The sequence below is a fragment of the Salmo trutta genome, chromosome 12, assembly GCF_901001165.1.
Source record: "Salmo trutta chromosome 12, fSalTru1.1, whole genome shotgun sequence".
Taxonomy (NCBI): Eukaryota; Metazoa; Chordata; class Actinopteri; order Salmoniformes; family Salmonidae; genus Salmo; species Salmo trutta.
Genome location: NC_042968.1, coordinates 89,326,739 through 89,354,248, shown reverse-complemented (window position 1 = coordinate 89,354,248; position 27,510 = coordinate 89,326,739). Strand labels below are relative to the sequence as shown.

The following is a 27,510-nucleotide window of genomic DNA, read 5'->3' as shown; positions in this document are numbered from 1 at the left end:
GTTGGCAGAAGTCACAGCACACACCTGCAGTGGAACCAGTGTTGGCAAAAGTCACAGCACACACCTGCAGTGGAACCAGTACTGGCAGAAGTCACAGCACACACCTGCAGAGGAACCAGTACTGGCAGAAGTCACAGCACACACCTGCAGTGGAACCAGTACTGGAAGAAGTCACAACACACACCTGCAGTGGAACCAGTACTGGAAGAAGTCACAGCACACACCTGCAGTAGAACCAGTACTGGAAGAAGTCACAGCACACACCTGCAGTAGAACCAGTACTGGAACAAGTGACAGCACACACCTGCAGTATAACCAGTACTGGCAGAAGTCACAGCACACACCTGCAGTGGAACCAGTGTTGGCAGAAGTCACAGCACACACCTGCAGTAGAACCAGTACTGGCAGAAGTCACAGCACACACCTGCAGTAGAACCAGTATTGGAAGAAGTCACAGCACACACCTGCAGTAGAACCAGTACTGGAAGAAGTCACAGCACACACCTGCAGTGGAACCAGTACTGGCAGAAGTCACAGCACACACCTGCAGTGGAACCAGTGTTGGCAGAAGTCACAGCACACACCTGCAGTGGAACCAGTGCTGGCAGAAGTCACAGCACACACCTGCAGTAGAACCAGTACTGGCAGAAGTCACAGCACACACCTGCAGTGGAACCAGTGCTGGCAGAAGTCACAGCACACACCTGCAGTGGAACCAGTACTGGAAGAAGTCACAGCACACACCTGCAGTAGAACCAGTACTGGCAGAAGTCACAGCACACACCTGCAGTAGAACCAGTACTGGCAGAAGTCACAGCACACACCTGCAGTGGAACCAGTACTGGCAGAAGTCACAGCACACACCTGCAGTGGAACCAGTACTGGCAGAAGTCAAAGCACACACCTGCAATAGAACCAGTACTGGCAGAAGTCACAGCACACACCTGCAGTAGAACCAGTACTGGCAGAAGTCACAGCACACACCTGCAGTGGAACCAGTACTGGCAGAAGTCACAGCACACACCTGCAGTGGAACCAGTACTGGCAGAAGTCACAGCACACACCTGCAGTGGAACCAGTACTGGCAGAAGTCACAGCACACACCTGCAGTGGAACCAGTACTGGCAGAAGTCACAGCACACACCTGCAGTGGAACCAGTACTGGAAGAAGTCACAGCACACACCTGCAGTGGAACCAGTACTGGAAGAAGTCACAGCACACACCTGCAGTGGAACCAGTACTGGCATAAGTCACAGCACACACCTGCAGTGGAACCAGTGCTGGCAGAAGTCACAGCACACACCTGCAGTGGAACCAGTGTTGGCAGAAGTCACAGCACACACCTGCAGTGGAACCAGTACTGGCAGAAGTCACAGCACACACCTGCAGTAGAACCAGTACTGGCAGAAGTCACAGCACACACCTGCAGTGGAACCAGTACTGGCAGAAGTCACAGCACACACCTGCAGTGGAACCAGTACTGGCAGAAGTCACAGCACACACCTGCAGTAGAACCAGTACTGGCAGAAGTCACAGCACACACCTGCAGTGGAACCAGTACTGGCAGAAGTCACAGCACACACCTGCAGTGGAACCAGTACTGGAAGAAGTCACAGCACACACCTGCAGTGGAACCAGTACTGGAAGAAGTCACAGCACACACCTGCAGTGGAACCAGTACATGGCAGAAGTCACAGCACACACCTGCAGTGGAACCAGTGCTGGCAGAAGTCACAGCACACACCTGCAGTGGAACCAGTGTTGGCAGAAGTCACAGCACACACCTGCAGTGGAACCAGTACTGGCAGAAGTCACAGCACACACCTGCAGTGGAACCAGTGCTGGCAGAAGTCACAGCACACACCTGCAGTGGAACCAGTGTTGGCAGAAGTCACAGCACACAACTGCAGTGGAACCAGTACTGGCAGAAGTCACAGCACACACCTGCAGTAGAACCAGTACTGGCAGAAGTCACAGCACACACCTGCAGTGGAACCAGTACTGGCAGAAGTCACAGCACACACCTGCAGTGGAACCAGTACTGGAAGAAGTCACAGCACACACCTGCAGTGGAACCAGTACTGGAAGAAGTCACAGCACACACCTGCAGTGGAACCAGTGCTGGCAGAAGTCACAGCACACACCTGCAGTGGAACCAGTACTGGAAGAAGTCACAGCACACACCTGCAGTGGAACCAGTGCTGGCAGAAGTCACAGCACACACCTGCAGTGGAACCAATGCTGGCAGAAGTCACAGCACACACCTGCAGTGGAACCAGTACTGGCAGAAGTCACAGCACACACCTGCAGTGGAACCAGTGCTGGCAGAAGTCACAGCACACACCTGCAGTGGAACCAGTGCTGGCAGAAGTCACAGCACACACCTGCAGTGGAACCAGTGTTGGCAAAAGTCACAGCACACACCTGCAGTGGAACCAGTACTGGCAGAAGTCACAGCACACACCTGCAGTAGAACCAGTTCTGGCAGAAGTCACAGCACACACCTGCAGTGGAACCAGTACTGGCAGAAGTCACAGCACACACCTGCAGTGCAACCAGTGTTGGCAAAAGTCACAGCACACACCTGCAGTGGAACCAGTACTGGCAGAAGTCACAGCACACACCTGCAGTGGAACCAGTACTGGCAGAAGTCACAGCACACACCTGCAGTGGAACCAGTACTGGAAGAAGTCACAACACACACCTGCAGTGGAACCAGTACGGGAAGAAGTCACAGCACACACCTGCAGTAGAACCAGTACTGGAAGAAGTCACAGCACACACCTGCAGTAGAACCAGTACTGGAACAAGTGACAGCACACACCTGCAGTATAACCAGTACTGGCAGAAGTCACAGCACACACCTGCAGTGGAACCAGTGTTGGCAGAAGTCACAGCACACACCTGCAGTAGAACCAGTACTGGCAGCAGTCACAGCACACACCTGCAGTAGAACCAGTACTGGAAGAAGTCACAGCACACACCTGCAGTAGAACCAGTACTGGAAGAAGTCACAGCACACACCTGCAGTGGAACCAGTACTGGCAGAAGTCACAGCACACACCTGCAGTGGAACCAGTGTTGGCAGAAGTCACAGCACACACCTGCAGTGGAACCAGTGCTGGCAGAAGTCACAGCACACACCTGCAGTAGAACCAGTACTGGCAGAAGTCACAGCACACACCTGCAGTGGAACCAGTGCTGGCAGAAGTCACAGCACACACCTGCAGTGGAACCAGTACTGGAAGAAGTCACAGCACACACCTGCAGTAGAACCAGTACTGGCAGAAGTCACAGCACACACCTGCAGTAGAACCAGTACTGGCAGAAGTCACAGCACACACCTGCAGTGGAACCAGTACTGGCAGAAGTCACAGCACACACCTGCAGTGGAACCAGTACTGGAAGAAGTCAAAGCACACACCTGCAATAGAACCAGTACTGGCAGAAGTCACAGCACACACCTGCAGTAGAACCAGTACTGGCAGAAGTCACAGCACACACCTGCAGTGGAACCAGTACTGGCAGAAGTCACAGCACACACCTGCAGTGGAACCAGTACTGGCAGAAGTCACAGCACACATCTGCAGTAGAACCAGTGCTGGCAGAAGTCACAGCACACACCTGCAGTAGAACCAGTACTGGCAGAAGTCACAGCACACACCTGCAGTGGAACCAGTACTGGCAGAAGTCACAGCACACACCTGCAGTAGAACCAGTACTGGCAGAAGTCACAGCACACACCTGCAGTGGAACCAGTACTGGCAGAAGTCACAGCACACACCTGCAGTGGAACCAGTACTGGCAGAAGTCACAGCACACACCTGCAGTGGAACCAGTACTGGCAGAAGTCACAGCACACACCTGCAGTAGAACCAGTACTGGCAGAAGTCACAGCACACACCTGCAGTGGAACCAGTACTGGCAGAAGTCACAGCACACACCTGCAGTGGAACCAGTACTGGAAGAAGTCACAGCACACACCTGCAGTGGAACCAGTACTGGAAGAAGTCACAGCACACACCTGCAGTGGAACCAGTACTGGCATAAGTCACAGCACACACCTGCAGTGGAACCAGTGCTGGCAGAAGTCACAGCACACACCTGCAGTGGAACCAGTGTTGGCAGAAGTCACAGCACACACCTGCAGTGGAACCAGTACTGGCAGAAGTCACAGCACACACCTGCAGTGGAACCAGTGCTGGCAGAAGTCACAGCACACACCTGCAGTGGAACCAGTGTTGGCAAAAGTCACAGCACACAACTGCAGTGGAACCAGTACTGGCAGAAGTCACAGCACACACCTGCAGTAGAACCAGTACTGGCAGAAGTCACAGCACACACCTGCAGTGGAACCAGTACTGGCAGAAGTCACAGCACACACCTGCAGTGGAACCAGTACTGGAAGAAGTCACAGCACACACCTGCAGTGAAACCAGTACTGGCAGAAGTCACAGCACACACCTGCAGTGGAACCAGTGCTGGCAGAAGTCACAGCACACACCTGCAGTGGAATCAGTGCTGGCAGAAGTCACAGCACACACCTGCAGTAGAACCAGTGTTGGCAAAAGTCACAGCACACACCTGCAGTGGAACCAGTACTGGCAGAAGTCACAGCACACACCTGCAGTAGAACCAGTACTGGCAGAAGTCACAGCACACACCTGCAGTGGAACCAGTACTGGCAGAAGTCACAGCACACACCTGCAGTGGAACCAGTGTTGGCAAAAGTCACAGCACACACCTGCAGTAGAACCAGTACTGGCAGAAGTCACAGCACACACCTGCAGTGGAACCAGTACTGGCAGAAGTCACAGCACACACCTGCAGTGGAACCAGTACTGGAAGAAGTCACAGCACACACCTGCAGTGGAACCAGTACTGGAAGAAGTCACAGCACACACCTGCAGTAGAACCAGTACTGGAAGAAGTCACAGCACACACCTGCAGTAGAACCAGTACTGGAACAAGTGACAGCACACACCTGCAGTAGAACCAGTACTGGCAGAAGTCACAGCACACACCTGCAGTGGAACCAGTGTTGGCAGAAGTCACAGCACACACCTGCAGTAGAACCAGTACTGGCAGAAGTCACAGCACACACCTGCAGTAGAACCAGTACTGGAAGAAGTCACAGCACACACCTGCAGTAGAACCAGTACTGGAAGAAGTCACAGCACACACCTGCAGTGGAACCAGTACTGGCAGAAGTCACAGCACACACCTGCAGTAGAACCAGTACTGGAAGAAGTCACAGCACACACCTGCAGTAGAACCAGTACTGGCAGAAGTCACAGCACACACCTGCAGTGGAACCAGTGTTGGCAGAAGTCACAGCACACACCTGCAGTGGAACCAGTGCTGGCAGAAGTCACAGCACACACCTGCAGTGGAACCAGTACTGGAAGAAGTCACAGCACACACCTGCAGTAGAACCAGTACTGGCAGAAGTCACAGCACACACCTGAAGTGGAAACAGTACTGGCAGAAGTCACAGCACACACCTGCAGTGGAACTAGTACTGGCAGAAGTCACAGCACACACCTGCAGTAGAACCAGTACTGGCAGAAGTCACAGCACACACCTGCAGTGGGACCAGTACTGGCAGAAGTCACAGCACACACCTGCAGTAGAACCAGTACTGGAAGAAGTCACAGCACACACCTGCAGTAGAACCAGTACTGGCAGAAGTCACAGCACACACCTGCAGTGGAACTAGTACTGGCAGAAGTCACAGCACACACCTGCAGTGGAACCAGTACTGGCAGAAGTCACAGCACGCACCTGCAGTAGAACCAGTGCTGGCAGAAGTCACAGCACACACCTGCAGTAGAACCAGTACTGGCAGAAGTCACAGCACACACCTGCAGTGGAACCAGTACTGGCAGAAGTCACAGCACACACCTGCAGTAGAACCAGTACTGGAAGAAGTCACAGCACACACCTGCAGTAGAACCAGTACTGGCAGAAGTCACAGCACACACCTGCAGTAGAACCAGTACTGGCAGAAGTCACAGCACACACCTGCAGTGGAACCAGTACTGGCAGAAGTCACAGCACACACCTGGAGTGGAACCAGTACTGGCAGAAGTCACAGCACACACCTGCAGTGGAACCAGTACTGGCAGAAGTCACAGCACACACCTGCAGTGGAACCAGTACTGGCAGAAGTCACAGCACACACCTGCAGTGGAACCAGTACTGGAAGAAGTCACAGCACACACCTGCAGTGGAACCAGTAATGGAAGAAGTCACAGCACACACCTGCAGTGGAACCAGTACTGGAAGAAGTCACAGCACACACCTGCAGTGGAACCAGTGCTGGCAGAAGTCACAGCACACACCTGCAGTGGAACCAGTGCTGGCAGAAGTCACAGCACACACCTGCAGTGGAACCAGTTCTGGCAGAAGTCACAGCACACACCTGCAGTGGAACCAGTACTGGCAGAAGTCACAGCACACACCTGCAGTGGAACCAGTGCTGGCAGAAGTCACAGCACACACCTGCAGGGGAACCAGTGCTGGCAGAAGTCACAGCACACACCTGCAGTGGAACCAGTGTTGGCAAAAGTCACAGCACACACCTGCAGTGGAACCAGTACTGGCAGAAGTCACAGCACACACCTGCAGTAGAACCAGTACTGGCAGAAGTCACAGCACACACCTGCAGTGGAACCAGTACTGGCAGAAGTCACAGCACACACCTGCAGTGGAACCAGTGTTGGCAAAAGTCACAGCACACACCTGCAGTAGAACCAGTACTGGCAGAAGTCACAGCACACACCTGCAGTGGAACCAGTACTGGCAGAAGTCACAGCACACACCTGCAGTGGAACCAGTACTGGCAGAAGTCACAGCACACACCTGCAGTAGAACCAGTACTGGCAGAAGTCACAGCACACACCTGCAGTGGAACCAGTACTGGCAGAAGTCACAGCACATACCTGCAGTAGAACCAGTACTGGAAGAAGTCACAGCACACACCTGCAGTAGAATCAGTACTGGCAGAAGTCACAGCACGCACCTGCAGTAGAACCAGTGCTGGCAGAAGTCACAGCACACACCTGCAGTAGAACCAGTACTGGCAGAAGTCACAGCACACACCTGCAGTGGAATCAGTACTGGCAGAAGTCACAGCACACACCTGCAGTGGAACCAGTACTGGCAGAAGTCACAGCACACACCTGCAGTGGAACCAGTACTGGCAGAAGTCACAGCACACACCTGCAGTGGAACCAGTACTGGAAGAAGTCACAGCACACACCTGCAGTGGAACCAGTACTGGAAGAAGTCACAGCACACACCTGCAGTGGAACCAGTACTGGAAGAACTCACAGCACACACCTGCAGTGGAACCAGTGCTGGCAGAAGTCACAGCACACACCTGCAGTAGAACCAGTACTGGCAGAAGTCACAGCACACACCTGCAGTGGAACCAGTACTGGCAGAAGTCACAGCACACACCTGCAGTGGAACCAGTACTGGCAGAAGTCACAGCACACACCTGCAGTGGAACCAGTACTGGCAGAAGTCACAGCACACACCTGCAGTAGAACCAGTACTGGCAGAAGTCACAGCACACACCTGCAGTGGAACCAGTACTGGCAGAAGTCACAGCACACACCTGCAGTGGAACCAGTACTGGAAGAAGTCACAGCACACACCTGCAGTGGAACCAGTACTGGAAGAAGTCACAGCACACACCTGCAGTGGAACCAGTACTGGCATAAGTCACAGCACACACCTGCAGTGGAACCAGTGCTGGCAGAAGTCACAGCACACACCTGCAGTGGAACCAGTGTTGGCAGAAGTCACAGCACACACCTGCAGTGGAACCAGTACTGGCAGAAGTCACAGCACACACCTGCAGTGGAACCAGTGCTGGCAGAAGTCACAGCACACACCTGCAGTGGAACCAGTGTTGGCAAAAGTCACAGCACACAACTGCAGTGGAACCAGTACTGGCAGAAGTCACAGCACACACCTGCAGTAGAACCAGTACTGGCAGAAGTCACAGCACACACCTGCAGTGGAACCAGTACTGGCAGAAGTCACAGCACACACCTGCAGTGGAACCAGTACTGGAAGAAGTCACAGCACACACCTGCAGTGAAACCAGTACTGGCAGAAGTCACAGCACACACCTGCAGTGGAACCAGTGCTGGCAGAAGTCACAGCACACACCTGCAGTGGAATCAGTGCTGGCAGAAGTCACAGCACACACCTGCAGTAGAACCAGTGTTGGCAAAAGTCACAGCACACACCTGCAGTGGAACCAGTACTGGCAGAAGTCACAGCACACACCTGCAGTAGAACCAGTACTGGCAGAAGTCACAGCACACACCTGCAGTGGAACCAGTACTGGCAGAAGTCACAGCACACACCTGCAGTGGAACCAGTGTTGGCAAAAGTCACAGCACACACCTGCAGTAGAACCAGTACTGGCAGAAGTCACAGCACACACCTGCAGTGGAACCAGTACTGGCAGAAGTCACAGCACACACCTGCAGTGGAACCAGTACTGGAAGAAGTCACAGCACACACCTGCAGTGAAACCAGTACTGGAAGAAGTCACAGCACACACCTGCAGTAGAACCAGTACTGGAAGAAGTCACAGCACACACCTGCAGTAGAACCAGTACTGGAACAAGTGACAGCACACACCTGCAGTAGAACCAGTACTGGCAGAAGTCACAGCACACACCTGCAGTGGAACCAGTGTTGGCAGAAGTCACAGCACACACCTGCAGTAGAACCAGTACTGGCAGAAGTCACAGCACACACCTGCAGTAGAACCAGTACTGGAAGAAGTCACAGCACACACCTGCAGTAGAACCAGTACTGGAAGAAGTCACAGCACACACCTGCAGTGGAACCAGTACTGGCAGAAGTCACAGCACACACCTGCAGTAGAACCAGTACTGGAAGAAGTCACAGCACACACCTGCAGTAGAACCAGTACTGGCAGAAGTCACAGCACACACCTGCAGTGGAACCAGTGTTGGCAGAAGTCACAGCACACACCTGCAGTGGAACCAGTGCTGGCAGAAGTCACAGCACACACCTGCAGTGGAACCAGTACTGGAAGAAGTCACAGCACACACCTGCAGTAGAACCAGTACTGGCAGAAGTCACAGCACACACCTGAAGTGGAAACAGTACTGGCAGAAGTCACAGCACACACCTGCAGTGGAACTAGTACTGGCAGAAGTCACAGCACACACCTGCAGTAGAACCAGTACTGGCAGAAGTCACAGCACACACCTGCAGTGGGACCAGTACTGGCAGAAGTCACAGCACACACCTGCAGTAGAACCAGTACTGGAAGAAGTCACAGCACACACCTGCAGTAGAACCAGTACTGGCAGAAGTCACAGCACACACCTGCAGTGGAACTAGTACTGGCAGAAGTCACAGCACACACCTGCAGTGGAACCAGTACTGGCAGAAGTCACAGCACGCACCTGCAGTAGAACCAGTGCTGGCAGAAGTCACAGCACACACCTGCAGTAGAACCAGTACTGGCAGAAGTCACAGCACACACCTGCAGTGGAACCAGTACTGGCAGAAGTCACAGCACATACCTGCAGTAGAACCAGTACTGGAAGAAGTCACAGCACACACCTGCAGTAGAACCAGTACTGGCAGAAGTCACAGCACACACCTGCAGTAGAACCAGTACTGGCAGAAGTCACAGCACACACCTGCAGTGGAACCAGTACTGGCAGAAGTCACAGCACACACCTGGAGTGGAACCAGTACTGGCAGAAGTCACAGCACACACCTGCAGTGGAACCAGTACTGGCAGAAGTCACAGCACACACCTGCAGTGGAACCAGTACTGGCAGAAGACACAGCACACACCTGCAGTGGAACCAGTACTGGAAGAAGTCACAGCACACACCTGCAGTGGAACCAGTAATGGAAGAAGTCACAGCACACACCTGCAGTGGAACCAGTACTGGAAGAAGTCACAGCACACACCTGCAGTGGAACCAGTGCTGGCAGAAGTCACAGCACACACCTGCAGTGGAACCAGTGCTGGCAGAAGTCACAGCACACACCTGCAGTGGAACCAGTGCTGGCAGAAGTCACAGCACACACCTGCAGTGGAACCAGTACTGGCAGAAGTCACAGCACACACCTGCAGTGGAACCAGTGCTGGCAGAAGTCACAGCACACACCTGCAGTGGAACCAGTGCTGGCAGAAGTCACAGCACACACCTGCAGTGGAACCAGTGTTGGCAAAAGTCACAGCACACACCTGCAGTGGAACCAGTACTGGCAGAAGTCACAGCACACACCTGCAGTAGAACCAGTACTGGCAGAAGTCACAGCACACACCTGCAGTGGAACCAGTACTGGCAGAAGTCACAGCACACACCTGCAGTGGAACCAGTGTTGGCAAAAGTCACAGCACACACCTGCAGTAGAACCAGTACTGGCAGAAGTCACAGCACACACCTGCAGTGGAACCAGTACTGGCAGAAGTCACAGCACACACCTGCAGTGGAACCAGTACTGGCAGAAGTCACAGCACACACCTGCAGTAGAACCAGTACTGGCAGAAGTCACAGCACACACCTGCAGTGGAACCAGTACTGGCAGAAGTCACAGCACATACCTGCAGTAGAACCAGTACTGGAAGAAGTCACAGCACACACCTGCAGTAGAATCAGTACTGGCAGAAGTCACAGCACGCACCTGCAGTAGAACCAGTGCTGGCAGAAGTCACAGCACACACCTGCAGTAGAACCAGTACTGGCAGAAGTCACAGCACACACCTGCAGTGGAACCAGTACTGGCAGAAGTCACAGCACACACCTGCAGTGGAACCAGTACTGGCAGAAGTCACAGCACACACCTGCAGTGGAACCAGTACTGGCAGAAGTCACAGCACACACCTGCAGTGGAACCAGTACTGGAAGAAGTCACAGCACACACCTGCAGTGGAACCAGTACTGGAAGAAGTCACAGCACACACCTGCAGTGGAACCAGTACTGGAAGAACTCACAGCACACACCTGCAGTGGAACCAGTGCTGGCAGAAGTCACAGCACACACCTGCAGTGGAACCAGTACTGGAAGAAGTCACAGCACACACCTGCAGTGGAACCAGTGCTGTCAGAAGTCACAGCACACACCTGCAGTGGAACCAGTGCTGGCAGAAGTCAAAGCACACACCTGCAGTGGAACCAGTGCTGGCAGAAGTCACAGCACACACCTGCAGTGGAACCAGTGTTGGCAAAAGTCACAGCACACACCTGCAGTGGAACCAGTACTGGCAGAAGTCACAGCACACACCTGCAGTAGAACCAGTACTGGCAGAAGTCACAGCACACACCTGCAGTGGAACCAGTACTGGCAGAAGTCACAGCACACACCTGCAGTGGAACCAGTGTTGGCAAAAGTCACAGCACACACCTGCAGTGGAACCAGTACTGGCAGAAGTCACAGCACACACCTGCAGTGGAACCAGTACTGGCAGAAGTCACAGCACACACCTGCAGTGGAACCAGTACTGGAAGAAGTCACAGCACACACCTGCAGTGGAACCAGTACTGGAACAAGTGACAGCACACACCTGCAGTAGAACCAGTACTGGCAGAAGTCACAGCACACACCTGCAGTGGAACCAGTGTTGGCAGAAGTCACAGCACACACCTGCAGTAGAACCAGTACTGGCAGAAGTCACAGCACACACCTGCAGTAGAACCAGTACTGGAAGAAGTCACAGCACACACCTGCAGTAGAACCAGTACTGGAAGAAGTCACAGCACACACCTGCAGTGGAACCAGTACTGGCAGAAGTCACAGCACACACCTGCAGTGGAACCAGTGTTGGCAGAAGTCACAGCACACACCTGCAGTGGAACCAGTGCTGGCAGAAGTCACAGCACACACCTGCAGTAGAACCAGTACTGGCAGAAGTCACAGCACACACCTGCAGTGTAACCAGTACTGGCAGAAGTCACAGCACACACCTGCAGTGGAACCAGTACTGGCAGAAGTCACAGCACACACCTGCAGTAGAACCAGTACTGGCAGAAGTCACAGCACACACCTGCAGTGGAACCAGTACTGGCAGAAGTCACAGCACACACCTGCAGTGGAACCAGTACTGGAAGAAGTCACAGCACACACCTGCAGTGGAACCAGTAATGGAAGAAGTCACAGCACACACCTGCAGTGGAACCAGTACTGGAAGAAGTCACAGCACACACCTGCAGTGGAACCAGTGCTGGCAGAAGTCACAGCACACACCTGCAGTGGAACCAGTGCTGGCAGAAGTCACAGCACACACCTGCAGTGGAACCAGTTCTGGCAGAAGTCACAGCACACACCTGCAGTGGAACCAGTACTGGCAGAAGTCACAGCACACACCTGCAGTGGAACCAGTGCTGGCAGAAGTCACAGCACACACCTGCAGTGGAACCAGTGCTGGCAGAAGTCACAGCACACACCTGCAGTGGAACCAGTGGTGGCAAAAGTCACAGCACACACCTGCAGTGGAACCAGTACTGGCAGAAGTCACAGCACACACCTGCAGTAGAACCAGTACTGGCAGAAGTCACAGCACACACCTGCAGTCGAACCAGTACTGGCAGAAGTCACAGCACACACCTGCAGTGGAACCAGTGTTGGCAAAAGTCACAGCACACACCTGCAGTAGAACCAGTACTGGCAGAAGTCACAGCACACACCTGCAGTGGAACCAGTACTGGCAGAAGTCACAGCACACACCTGCAGTGGAACCAGTACTGGCAGAAGTCACAGCACACACCTGCAGTAGAACCAGTACTGGCAGAAGTCACAGCACACACCTGCAGTGGAACCAGTACTGGCAGAAGTCACAGCACATACCTGCAGTAGAACCAGTACTGGAAGAAGTCACAGCACACACCTGCAGTAGAATCAGTACTGGCAGAAGTCACAGCACGCACCTGCAGTAGAACCAGTGCTGGCAGAAGTCACAGCACACACCTGCAGTAGAACCAGTACTGGCAGAAGTCACAGCACACAGCTGCAGTGGAACCAGTACTGGCAGAAGTCACAGCACACACCTGCAGTGGAACCAGTACTGGCAGAAGTCACAGCACACACCTGCAGTGGAACCAGTACTGGCAGAAGTCACAGCACACACCTGCAGTGGAACCAGTACTGGAAGAAGTCACAGCACACACCTGCAGTGGAACCAGTACTGGAAGAAGTCACAGCACACACCTGCAGTGGAACCAGTACTGGAAGAAGTCACAGCACACACCTGCAGTGGAACCAGTGCTGGCAGAAGTCACAGCACACACCTGCAGTGGAACCAGTACTGGAAGAAGTCACAGCACACACCTGCAGTGGAACCAGTGCTGGCAGAAGTCACAGCACACACCTGCAGTGGAACCAGTGCTGGCAGAAGTCAAAGCACACACCTGCAGTGGAACCAGTGCTGGCAGAAGTCACAGCACACACCTGCAGTGGAACCAGTGTTGGCAAAAGTCACAGCACACACCTGCAGTGGAACCAGTACTGGCAGAAGTCACAGCACACACCTGCAGTAGAACCAGTACTGGCAGAAGTCACAGCACACACCTGCAGTGGAACCAGTACTGGCAGAAGTCACAGCACACACCTGCAGTGGAACCAGTGTTGGCAAAAGTCACAGCACACACCTGCAGTAGAACTAGTACTGGCAGAAGTCACAGCACACACCTGCAGTGGAACCAGTACTGGCAGAAGTCACAGCACACACCTGCAGTGGAACCAGTGCTGGCAGAAGTCACAGCACACACCTGCAGTGGAACCAGTTCTGGCAGAAGTCACAGCACACACCTGCAGTGGAACCAGTACTGGCAGAAGTCACAGCACACACCTGCAGTGGAACCAGTGCTGGCAGAAGTCACAGCACACACCTGCAGTGGAACCAGTGCTGGCAGAAGTCACAGCACACACCTGCAGTGGAACCAGTGGTGGCAAAAGTCACAGCACACACCTGCAGTGGAACCAGTACTGGCAGAAGTCACAGCACACACCTGCAGTAGAACCAGTACTGGCAGAAGTCACAGCACACACCTGCAGTCGAACCAGTACTGGCAGAAGTCACAGCACACACCTGCAGTGGAACCAGTGTTGGCAAAAGTCACAGCACACACCTGCAGTAGAACCAGTACTGGCAGAAGTCACAGCACACACCTGCAGTGGAACCAGTACTGGCAGAAGTCACAGCACACACCTGCAGTGGAACCAGTACTGGCAGAAGTCACAGCACACACCTGCAGTAGAACCAGTACTGGCAGAAGTCACAGCACACACCTGCAGTGGAACCAGTACTGGCAGAAGTCACAGCACATACCTGCAGTAGAACCAGTACTGGAAGAAGTCACAGCACACACCTGCAGTAGAACCAGTACTGGCAGAAGTCACAGCACGCACCTGCAGTAGAACCAGTGCTGGCAGAAGTCACAGCACACACCTGCAGTAGAACCAGTACTGGCAGAAGTCACAGCACACACCTGCAGTGGAACCAGTACTGGCAGAAGTCACAGCACACACCTGCAGTGGAACCAGTACTGGCAGAAGTCACAGCACACACCTGCAGTGGAACCAGTACTGGCAGAAGTCACAGCACACACCTGCAGTGGAACCAGTACTGGAAGAAGTCACAGCACACACCTGCAGTGGAACCAGTACTGGAAGAAGTCACAGCACACACCTGCAGTGGAACCAGTACTGGAAGAACTCACAGCACACACCTGCAGTGGAACCAGTGCTGGCAGAAGTCACAGCACACACCTGCAGTGGAACCAGTACTGGAAGAAGTCACAGCACACACCTGCAGTGGAACCAGTGCTGGCAGAAGTCACAGCACACACCTGCAGTGGAACCAGTGCTGGCAGAAGTCAAAGCACACACCTGCAGTGGAACCAGTGCTGGCAGAAGTCACAGCACACACCTGCAGTGGAACCAGTGTTGGCAAAAGTCACAGCACACACCTGCAGTGGAACCAGTACTGGCAGAAGTCACAGCACACACCTGCAGTAGAACCAGTACTGGCAGAAGTCACAGCACACACCTGCAGTGGAACCAGTACTGGCAGAAGTCACAGCACACACCTGCAGTGGAACCAGTGTTGGCAAAAGTCACAGCACACACCTGCAGTAGAACTAGTACTGGCAGAAGTCACAGCACACACCTGCAGTGGAACCAGTACTGGCAGAAGTCACAGCACACACCTGCAGTGGAACCAGTACTGGAAGAAGTCACAGCACACACCTGCAGTGGAACCAGTACTGGAACAAGTGACAGCACACACCTGCAGTAGAACCAGTACTGGCAGAAGTCACAGCACACACCTGCAGTGGAACCAGTACTGGCAGAAGTCACAGCACACACCTGCAGTGGGACCAGTACTGGCAGAAGTCACAGCACACACCTGCAGTAGAACCAGTACTGGAAGAAGTCACAGCACACACCTGCAGTAGAACCAGTACTGGCAGAAGTCACAGCACACACCTGCAGTGGAACTAGTACTGGCAGAAGTCACAGCACACACCTGCAGTGGAACCAGTACTGGCAGAAGTCACAGCACGCACCTGCAGTAGAACCAGTGCTGGCAGAAGTCACAGCACACACCTGCAGTAGAACCAGTACTGGCAGAAGTCACAGCACACACCTGCAGTGGAACCAGTACTGGCAGAAGTCACAGCACATACCTGCAGTAGAACCAGTACTGGAAGAAGTCACAGCACACACCTGCAGTAGAACCAGTACTGGCAGAAGTCACAGCACACACCTGCAGTAGAACCAGTACTGGCAGAAGTCACAGCACACACCTGCAGTGGAACCAGTACTGGCAGAAGTCACAGCACACACCTGCAGTGGAACCAGTACTGGCAGAAGTCACAGCACACACCTGCAGTGGAACCAGTACTGGCAGAAGTCACAGCACACACCTGCAGTGGAACCAGTACTGGCAGAAGTCACAGCACACACCTGCAGTGGAACCAGTACTGGAAGAAGTCACAGCACACACCTGCAGTGGAACCAGTAATGGAAGAAGTCACAGCACACACCTGCAGTGGAACCAGTACTGGAAGAAGTCACAGCACACACCTGCAGTGGAACCAGTGCTGGCAGAAGTCACAGCACACACCTGCAGTGGAACCAGTGCTGGCAGAAGTCACAGCACACACCTGCAGTGGAACCAGTTCTGGCAGAAGTCACAGCACACACCTGCAGTGGAACCAGTACTGGCAGAAGTCACAGCACACACCTGCAGTGGAACCAGTGCTGGCAGAAGTCACAGCACACACCTGCAGTGGAACCAGTGCTGGCAGAAGTCACAGCACACACCTGCAGTGGAACCAGTGTTGGCAAAAGTCACAGCACACACCTGCAGTGGAACCAGTACTGGCAGAAGTCACAGCACACACCTGCAGTAGAACCAGTACTGGCAGAAGTCACAGCACACACCTGCAGTGGAACCAGTACTGGCAGAAGTCACAGCACACACCTGCAGTGGAACCAGTGCTGGCAAAAGTCACAGCACACACCTGCAGTAGAACCAGTACTGGCAGAAGTCACAGCACACACCTGCAGTGGAACCAGTACTGGCAGAAGTCACAGCACACACCTGCAGTGGAACCAGTACTGGCAGAAGTCACAGCACACACCTGCAGTAGAACCAGTACTGGCAGAAGTCACAGCACACACCTGCAGTGGAACCAGTACTGGCAGAAGTCACAGCACATACCTGCAGTAGAACCAGTACTGGAAGAAGTCACAGCACACACCTGCAGTAGAACCAGTACTGGCAGAAGTCACAGCACACACCTGCAGTGGAACCAGTACTGGAAGAAGTCACAGCACACACCTGCAGTGGAACCAGTACTGGAAGAAGTCACAGCACACACCTGCAGTGGAACCAGTACTGGAAGAACTCACAGCACACACCTGCAGTGGAACCAGTGCTGGCAGAAGTCACAGCACACACCTGCAGTGGAACCAGTACTGGAAGAAGTCACAGCACACACCTGCAGTGGAACCAGTGCTGTCAGAAGTCACAGCACACACCTGCAGTGGAACCAGTGCTGGCAGAAGTCAAAGCACACACCTGCAGTGGAACCAGTGCTGGCAGAAGTCACAGCACACACCTGCAGTGGAACCAGTGTTGGCAAAAGTCACAGCACACACCTGCAGTGGAACCAGTGTTGGCAGAAGTCACAGCACACACCTGCAGTAGAACCAGTACTGGCAGAAGTCACAGCACACACCTGCAGTGGAACCAGTACTGGCAGAAGTCACAGCACACACCTGCAGTGGAACCAGTGTTGGCAAAAGTCACAGCACACACCTGCAGTAGAACCAGTACTGGCAGAAGTCACAGCACACACCTGCAGTGGAACCAGTACTGGCAGAAGTCACAGCACACACCTGCAGTGGAACCAGTACTGGAAGAAGTCACAGCACACACCTGCAGTGGAACCAGTACTGGAACAAGTGACAGCACACACCTGCAGTAGAACCAGTACTGGCAGAAGTCACAGCACACACCTGCAGTGGAACCAGTGTTGGCAGAAGTCACAGCACACACCTGCAGTAGAACCAGTACTGGCAGAAGTCACAGCACACACCTGCAGTAGAACCAGTACTGGAAGAAGTCACAGCACACACCTGCAGTAGAACCAGTACTGGAAGAAGTCACAGCACACACCTGCAGTGGAACCAGTACTGGCAGAAGTCACAGCACACACCTGCAGTGGAACCAGTGTTGGCAGAAGTCACAGCACACACCTGCAGTGGAACCAGTGCTGGCAGAAGTCACAGCACACACCTGCAGTAGAACCAGTACTGGCAGAAGTCACAGCACACACCTGCAGTGTAACCAGTACTGGCAGAAGTCACAGCACACACCTGCAGTGGAACCAGTACTGGCAGAAGTCACAGCACACACCTGCAGTAGAACCAGTACTGGCAGAAGTCACAGCACACACCTGCAGTGGAACCAGTACTGGCAGAAGTCACAGCACACACCTGCAGTGGAACCAGTACTGGAAGAAGTCACAGCACACACCTGCAGTGGAACCAGTAATGGAAGAAGTCACAGCACACACCTGCAGTGGAACCAGTACTGGAAGAAGTCACAGCACACACCTGCAGTGGAACCAGTGCTGGCAGAAGTCACAGCACACACCTGCAGTGGAACCAGTGCTGGCAGAAGTCACAGCACACACCTGCAGTGGAACCAGTACTGGAAGAAGTCACAGCACACACCTGCAGTGGAACCAGTGCTGGCAGAAGTCACAGCACACACCTGCAGTGGAACCAGTACTGGAAGAAGTCACAGCACACACCTGCAGTGGAACCAGTGCTGTCAGAAGTCACAGCACACACCTGCAGTGGAACCAGTGCTGGCAGAAGTCAAAGCACACACCTGCAGTGGAACCAGTGCTGGCAGAAGTCACAGCACACACCTGCAGTGGAACCAGTGTTGGCAAAAGTCACAGCACACACCTGCAGTGGAACCAGTACTGGCAGAAGTCACAGCACACACCTGCAGTAGAACCAGTACTGGCAGAAGTCACAGCACACACCTGCAGTGGAACCAGTACTGGCAGAAGTCACAGCACACACCTGCAGTGGAACCAGTGTTGGCAAAAGTCACAGCACACACCTGCAGTAGAACCAGTACTGGCAGAAGTCACAGCACACACCTGCAGTGGAACCAGTACTGGCAGAAGTCACAGCACACACCTGCAGTGGAACCAGTACTGGAAGAAGTCACAGCACACACCTGCAGTGGAACCAGTACTGGAACAAGTGACAGCACACACCTGCAGTAGAACCAGTACTGGCAGAAGTCACAGCACACACCTGCAGTGGAACCAGTGTTGGCAGAAGTCACAGCACACACCTGCAGTAGAACCAGTACTGGCAGAAGTCACAGCACACACCTGCAGTAGAACCAGTACTGGAAGAAGTCACAGCACACACCTGCAGTAGAACCAGTACTGGAAGAAGTCACAGCACACACCTGCAGTGGAACCAGTACTGGCAGAAGTCACAGCACACACCTGCAGTGGAACCAGTGTTGGCAGAAGTCACAGCACACACCTGCAGTGGAACCAGTGCTGGCAGAAGTCACAGCACACACCTGCAGTAGAACCAGTACTGGCAGAAGTCACAGCACACACCTGCAGTGTAACCAGTACTGGCAGAAGTCACAGCACACACCTGCAGTGGAACCAGTACTGGCAGAAGTCACAGCACACACCTGCAGTAGAACCAGTACTGGCAGAAGTCACAGCACACACCTGCAGTGGAACCAGTACTGGCAGAAGTCACAGCACACACCTGCAGTGGAACCAGTACTGGAAGAAGTCACAGCACACACCTGCAGTGGAACCAGTAATGGAAGAAGTCACAGCACACACCTGCAGTGGAACCAGTACTGGAAGAAGTCACAGCACACACCTGCAGTGGAACCAGTGCTGGCAGAAGTCACAGCACACACCTGCAGTGGAACCAGTGCTGGCAGAAGTCACAGCACACACCTGCAGTGGAACCAGTACTGGCAGAAGTCACAGCACACACCTGCAGTGGAACCAGTACTGGCAGAAGTCACAGCACACACCTGCAGTGGAACCAGTGCTGGCAGAAGTCACAGCACACACCTGCAGTGGAACCAGTGCTGGCAGAAGTCACAGCACACACCTGCAGTGGAACCAGTGGTGGCAAAAGTCACAGCACACACCTGCAGTGGAACCAGTACTGGCAGAAGTCACAGCACACACCTGCAGTAGAACCAGTACTGGCAGAAGTCACAGCACACACCTGCAGTCGAACCAGTACTGGCAGAAGTCACAGCACACACCTGCAGTGGAACCAGTGTTGGCAAAAGTCACAGCACACACCTGCAGTAGAACCAGTACTGGCAGAAGTCACAGCACACACCTGCAGTGGAACCAGTACTGGCAGAAGTCACAGCACACACCTGCAGTGGAACCAGTACTGGCAGAAGTCACAGCACACACCTGCAGTAGAACCAGTACTGGCAGAAGTCACAGCACACACCTGCAGTGGAACCAGTACTGGCAGAAGTCACAGCACATACCTGCAGTAGAACCAGTACTGGAAGAAGTCACAGCACACACCTGCAGTAGAATCAGTACTGGCAGAAGTCACAGCACGCACCTGCAGTAGAACCAGTGCTGGCAGAAGTCACAGCACACACCTGCAGTAGAACCAGTACTGGCAGAAGTCACAGCACACACCTGCAGTGGAACCAGTACTGGCAGAAGTCACAGCACACACCTGCAGTGGAACCAGTGCTGGCAGAAGTCACAGCACACACCTGCAGTGGAACCAGTGCTGGCAGAAGTCAAAGCACACACCTGCAGTGGAACCAGTGCTGGCAGAAGTCACAGCACACACCTGCAGTGGAACCAGTGTTGGCAAAAGTCACAGCACACACCTGCAGTGGAACCAGTACTGGCAGAAGTCACAGCACACACCTGCAGTAGAACCAGTACTGGCAGAAGTCACAGCACACACCTGCAGTGGAACCAGTACTGGCAGAAGTCACAGCACACACCTGCAGTGGAACCAGTGTTGGCAAAAGTCACAGCACACACCTGCAGTAGAACTAGTACTGGCAGAAGTCACAGCACACACCTGCAGTGGAACCAGTACTGGCAGAAGTCACAGCACACACCTGCAGTGGAACCAGTACTGGAAGAAGTCACAGCACACACCTGCAGTGGAACCAGTACTGGAACAAGTGACAGCACACACCTGCAGTAGAACCAGTACTGGCAGAAGTCACAGCACACACCTGCAGTGGAACCAGTGTTGGCAGAAGTCACAGCACACACCTGCAGTAGAACCAGTACTGGCAGAAGTCACAGCACACACCTGCAGTAGAACCAGTACTGGAAGAAGTCACAGCACACACCTGCAGTAGAACCAGTACTGGAAGAAGTCACAGCACACACCTGCAGTGGAACCAGTACTGGCAGAAGTCACAGCACACACCTGCAGTGGAACCAGTGTTGGCAGAAGTCACAGCACACACCTGCAGTGGAACCAGTGCTGGCAGAAGTCACAGCACACACCTGCAGTAGAACCAGTACTGGAAGAAGTCACAGCACACACCTGCAGTAGAACCAGTACTGGCAGAAGTCACAGCACACACCTTCAGTGGAACCAGTGTTGGCAGAAGTCACAGCACACACCTGCAGTGGAACCAGTGCTGGCAGAAGTCACAGCACACACCTGCAGTTGAACCAGTACTGGCAGAAGTCACAGCACACACCTGCAGTAGAACCAGTACTGGCAGAAGTCACAGCACACACCTGCAGTGGAACCAGTACTGGCAGAAGTCACAGCACACACCTGCAGTTGAATCAGTACTGGAAGAAGTCACAGCACACACCTGCAGTAGAACCAGTACTGGCAGAAGTCACAGCACACACCTGCAGTGGAACCAGTACTGGCAGAAGTCACAGCACACACCTGCAGTGGAACCAGTACTGGCAGAAGTCACAGCACGCACCTGCAGTAGAACCAGTGCTGGCAGAAGTCACAGCACACACCTGCAGTAGAACCAGTGCTGGCAGAAGTCACAGCACACACCTGCAGTGGAACCAGTACTGGCAGAAGTCACAGCACATACCTGCAGTAGAACCAGTACTGGAAGAAGCCACAGCACACACCTGCAGTAGAACCAGTACTGGCAGAAGTCACAGCACACACCTGCAGTAGAACCAGTACTGGAAGAAGTCACAGCACACACCTGCAGTAGAACCAGTACTGGCAGAAGTCACAGCACACACCTGCAGTGGAACCAGTACTGGCAGAAGTCACAGCACACACCTGCAGTGGAACCAGTACTGGCAGAAGTCACAGCACACACCTGCAGTGGAACCAGTACTGGCAGAAGTCACAGCACACACCTGCAGTGGAACCAGTACTGGCAGAAGTCACAGCACACACCTGCAGTGGAACCAGTACTGGCAGAAGTCACAGCACACACCTGCAGTGGAACCAGTACTGGAAGAAGTCACAGCACACACCTGCAGTGGAACCAGTACTGGAAGAAGTCACAGCACACACCTGCAGTGGAACCAGTACTGGCAGAAGTCACAGCACACACCTGCAGTAGAACCAGTACTGGAAGAAGTCACAGCACACACCTGCAGTGGAACCAGTGTTGGCAGAAGTCACAGCACACACCTGCAGTAGAACCAGTACTGGCAGAAGTCACAGCACACACCTGCAGTGGAACCAGTGTTGGCAGAAGTCACAGCACACACCTGCAGTGGAACCAGTGCTGGCAGAAGTCACAGCACACACCTGCAGTAGAACCAGTACTGGAAGAAGTCACAGCACACACCTGCAGTAGAACCAGTACTGGCAGAAGTCACAGCACACACCTGCAGTGGAACCAGTGTTGGCAGAAGTCACAGCACACACCTGCAGTGGAACCAGTGCTGGCAGAAGTCACAGCACACACCTGCAGTTGAACCAGTACTGGCAGAAGTCACAGCACACACCTGCAGTAGAACCAGTACTGGCAGAAGTCACAGCACACACCTGCAGTGGAACCAGTACTGGCAGAAGTCACAGCACACACCTGCAGTTGAATCAGTACTGGAAGAAGTCACAGCACACACCTGCAGTGGAACCAGTACTGGCAGAAGTCACAGCACGCACCTGCAGTAGAACCAGTGCTGGCAGAAGTCACAGCACACACCTGCAGTAGAACCAGTGCTGGCAGAAGTCACAGCACACACCTGCAGTGGAACCAGTACTGGCAGAAGTCACAGCACATACCTGCAGTAGAACCAGTACTGGAAGAAGCCACAGCACACACCTGCAGTAGAACCAGTACTGGCAGAAGTCACAGCACACACCTGCAGTAGAACCAGTACTGGAAGAAGTCACAGCACACACCTGCAGTAGAACCAGTACTGGCAGAAGTCACAGCACACACCTGCAGTGGAACCAGTACTGGCAGAAGTCACAGCACACACCTGCAGTGGAACCAGTACTGGCAGAAGTCACAGCACACACCTGCAGTGGAACCAGTACTGGCAGAAGTCACAGCACACACCTGCAGTGGAACCAGTACTGGCAGAAGTCACAGCACACACCTGCAGTGGAACCAGTACTGGAAGAAGTCACAGCACACACCTGCAGTGGAACCAGTACTGGAAGAAGTCACAGCACACACCTGCAGTGGAACCAGTACTGGCAGAAGTCACAGCACACACCTGCAGTGGAACCAGTGCTGGCAGAAGTCACAGCACACACCTGCAGTGGAACCAGTGTTGGCAGAAGTCACAGCACACACCTGCAGTGGAACCAGTTCTGGCAGAAGTCACAGCACACACCTGCAGTGGAACCAGTGCTGGCAGAAGTCACAGCACACACCTGCAGTGGAACCAGTGCTGGCAGAAGTCATAGCACACACCTGCAGTGGAACCAGTGTTGGCAGAAGTCACAGCACACACCTGCAGTGGAACCAGTACTGGCAGAAGTCACAGCACACACCTGCAGTAGAACCAGTACTGGCAGAAGTCACAGCACACACCTGCAGTGGAACCAGTACTGGCAGAAGTCACAGCACACACCTGCAGTGGAACCAGTACTGGAAGAAGTCACAGCACACACCTGCAGTGGAACCAGTACTGGAAGAAGTCACAGCACACACCTGCAGTGGAACCAGTACTGGCAGAAGTCACAGCACACACCTGCAGTGGAACCAGTGTTGGCAGAAGTCACAGCACACACCTGCAGTGGAACCAGTGTTGGCAGAAGTCACAGCACACACCTGCAGTGGAACCAGTACTGGCAGAAGTCACAGCACACACCTGCAGTGGAACCAGTGCTGGCAGAAGTCACAGCACACACCTGCAGTGGAACCAGTGCTGGCAGAAGTCACAGAACACACCTGCAGTAGAACCAGTACTGGAAGAAGTCACAGCACACACCTGCAGTAGAACCAGTACTGGCAGAAGTCACAGCACACACCTGCAGTGGAACCAGTACCGGCAGAAGTCACAGCACACACCTGCAGTGGAACCAGTACTGGCAGAAGTCACAGCACACACCTGCAGTGGAACCAGTACCGGCAGAAGTCACAGCACACACCTGCAGTGGAACCAGTACTGGCAGAAGTCACAGCACACACCTGCAGTGGAACAAGTACTGGAAGAAGTCACAGCACACACCTGCAGTGGAACCAGTACTGGAAGAAGTCACAGCACACACCTGCAGTGGAACCAGTACTGGCAGAAGTCACAGCACACACCTGCAGTGGAACCAGTGCTGGCAGAAGTCACAGCACACACCTGCAGTGGAACCAGTGTTGGCAGAAGTCACAGCACACACCTGCAGTGGAACCAGTTCTGGCAGAAGTCACAGCACACACCTGCAGTGGAACCAGTGCTGGCAGAAGTCACAGCACACACCTGCAGTGGAACCAGTGCTGGCAGAAGTCACAGCACACACCTGCAGTGGAACCAGTGTTGGCAGAAGTCACAGCACACACCTGCAGTGGAACCAGTACTGGCAGAAGTCACAGCACACACCTGCAGTAGAACCAGTACTGGCAGAAGTCACAGCACACACCTGCAGTGGAACCAGTACTGGCAGAAGTCACAGCACACACCTGCAGTGGAACCAGTACTGGAAGAAGTCACAGCACACACCTGCAGTGGAACCAGTGCTGGCAGAAGTCACAGCACACACCTGCAGTGGAACCAGTGCTGGCAGAAGTCACAGCACACACCTGCAGTGGAACCAGTGTTGGCAGAAGTCACAGCACACACCTGCAGTGGAACCAGTACTGGCAGAAGTCACAGCACACACCTGCAGTAGAACCAGTACTGGCAGAAGTCACAGCACACACCTGCAGTGGAACCAGTACTGGCAGAAGTCACAGCACACACCTGCAGTGGAACCAGTACTGGAAGAAGTCACAGCACAGACCTGCAGTGGAACCAGTACTGGAAGAAGTCACAGCACACACCTGCAGTGGAACCAGTGCTGGCAGAAGTCACAGCACACACCTGCAGTGGAACCATTGCTGGCAGAAGTCACAGCACACACCTGCAGTGGAGCCAGTACTGGCAGAAGTCACAGCACACACCTGGCACCTCAGACTCACACTCTTGCGGGTAGTTTTCAGGCGGATCACGTTCCCCACAGAGTGCACAGCAGGTGGTGTCTTCTTTTATAAAAAAATAACATTAAAACATAAAATTGATTAACATATTTGCAAATGTAGAAGAACCAAAGCAACAATAGTAATTGATACAACTGAGAGAGAGAAACAAACAGATGAAGTACCTGAGAGTGCTGCCATGGGTGGCCTGACAGAGGTGGCAGGTGGAGCTTTTCTCTTCCTTTTCTGTACTGCAGTTTGGGAAACGTAATGTTAGAGCATGTTTCATGAGAACCCTTTTCAACTGGAGGAAGCTGCAGGCGTTTTGGAGGAGGTGGACATGCCTCGAGGGCTGGTGCTGTGGACTGGGCTCCTTTTTTTACATTGCAGTTTTATAAAATGCATAACAAACAGTACTTTATTTCATACTTTAACACGTTAAAGTATGAAACAGTACTTTATTTCATACTCCACACCTGTGGAGGTGGCTATATTCAATTGCAGGGGGCAGGGAAACCAAATAAAATTATGTGTTATTGGTCCATACACATATTTAGCAGATGTTATTGGTCCATATACATATTTAACAGATGTTATTGGTCCATATACATATTTAACAGATGTTATTGGTCACATACACATATTTAACAGATGTTATTGCGGGTGTAGCGATAGCTGTGGGGTGGTGTGCAGTTGGTCCAGAGAAGGTCGCTTCGGTGGTGACAGACGAAACCGCCAACCACGGCTTGGAGGATGTTTCTTTTGGCATCACCATACACATCCACATCACACACATTGAGAACAGTCAGTCCAGCATTCTACATAAACACATTGAACACCAAATACCTGCGTACTTCATCAGCCTCTGTCTGGTGAAGGGGAACCCATGGCTGGCGCAGTAGATACAGTACTGCACCAGATCATTTTCATCTTCTGGTGCAAGCAATGTGGGTGGTCCACTGCTACAACCATGGGTCACCCGGCTGCTCAGCCTGTCCACCAGGGTCTGCAGAGGTACACCATGCACCTTGGTAGATGAGAAAATAATACTGTTATTAGCAGATAAAATTCACATATACGTGGTAATCTCCTAAAAACAAATGATGACTAACCTTGGCAACCTGGTGGATAGCCATCCCTGCCCCACAGTCCTCCATGGCATAGAACATGTCCACCTCACTCCACTGCTTCCTCTTGACTTTCCCCATGCTGTGGTGGGAAATACGTGGCTAAATAACTTGGCACACTATACACATTTTAGAAAGATAACTCCACAATTCAAAGCTAAGGCATTGAAAGTTGATGATGAAACGTTTCGCAATAACTGAAAGTGTACACACGTTTTTTGTTTGATGTTATCTGTAATGAAAATCTGTGTCCCAATTAGTTTAATATTGATGCAGACGTTGTAACAGTTGACTAAATACAGCCTCTATGTAGCTGTTGTATGATGAAACAGAGCCAACAGTTATAGGTGTCAAAAAGTTCATGGTTCAAAATTCAAAAGATGTTTTTGCTGATTGCGTTGAACGCCCCCATAAAACGACTCCAATTGACACGTTAAAGCTTGACAACATTCACCTGTTTTCGTGATATGTATTAGCTAACACTTACAATGTATTTCTTTGTTGATAGAACTGCATAGTAACCAACATTAACAACAGTAGCAAATCCGTTAGCTATATTTAAAAGGTTAAAAGATGGATATTAAATGATGTGTGGTCTGTTGTGCAGTCCAATTTTAAAATATACAGCATGTCCCACAAAATGTGTATATATATATATATATATATATATATATATATATATATATATATATATATATATATATATATATATATATATATATATTACTTTTTTTTGGAAAACTCTCATAACCTAACTTACATAAGTTAAATTGTAATGAACATCGGTGGTCAGCTAGGGTGTATTCAGTCGCAAAATGTATCATTATTTTCCAGTCAATTTAAACGTTGAACTCGAGGTGATTTAGTCCTCCAACCACTAGTGGCCAATGTAGATGGAAAAGTAGCTCTCATTTCATAACGTCAGACCACTTAGGAGGCTAACACATTGTTTTTCCATTTTGGCCATTATTCTCCGGAAAACAGTAGCAAAAAAGAAACAGTAGTAGTATTCTACTGAAGACAGTACTAGGCTATTAATAATGTAGTCATCTAATAGATAATCATAAATCATTAGAATAAATAACTTACCTACTTTCGTATTAGATATCTTGAACGTTCTTAAATGCTACGGAGTTGAAATTGTTCAGCTTCAACAGTTTCACTTTCAGCCTCCAGTGATCTTATTTTATCTGACACTATAACCACTCCACAAAGTTCACTAG

The 27,510-nt window shown here is 52.5% G+C and overlaps 1 protein-coding gene across 1 annotated transcript in view; it reads right to left on the bottom strand.

Annotated features, from left to right (window-relative positions):
- LOC115204631 (GTPase IMAP family member 4) overlaps window positions 1-27,510 on the bottom strand; it is a 44,110-nt gene extending 16,600 nt beyond the window's left edge. Inside the window, exon 1 of the mRNA XM_029770305.1 lies at window positions 27,377-27,510. The gene's annotated coding sequence lies outside the window, so the exon portion shown is untranslated. The remainder of the gene's footprint in view (window positions 1-27,376) is intronic.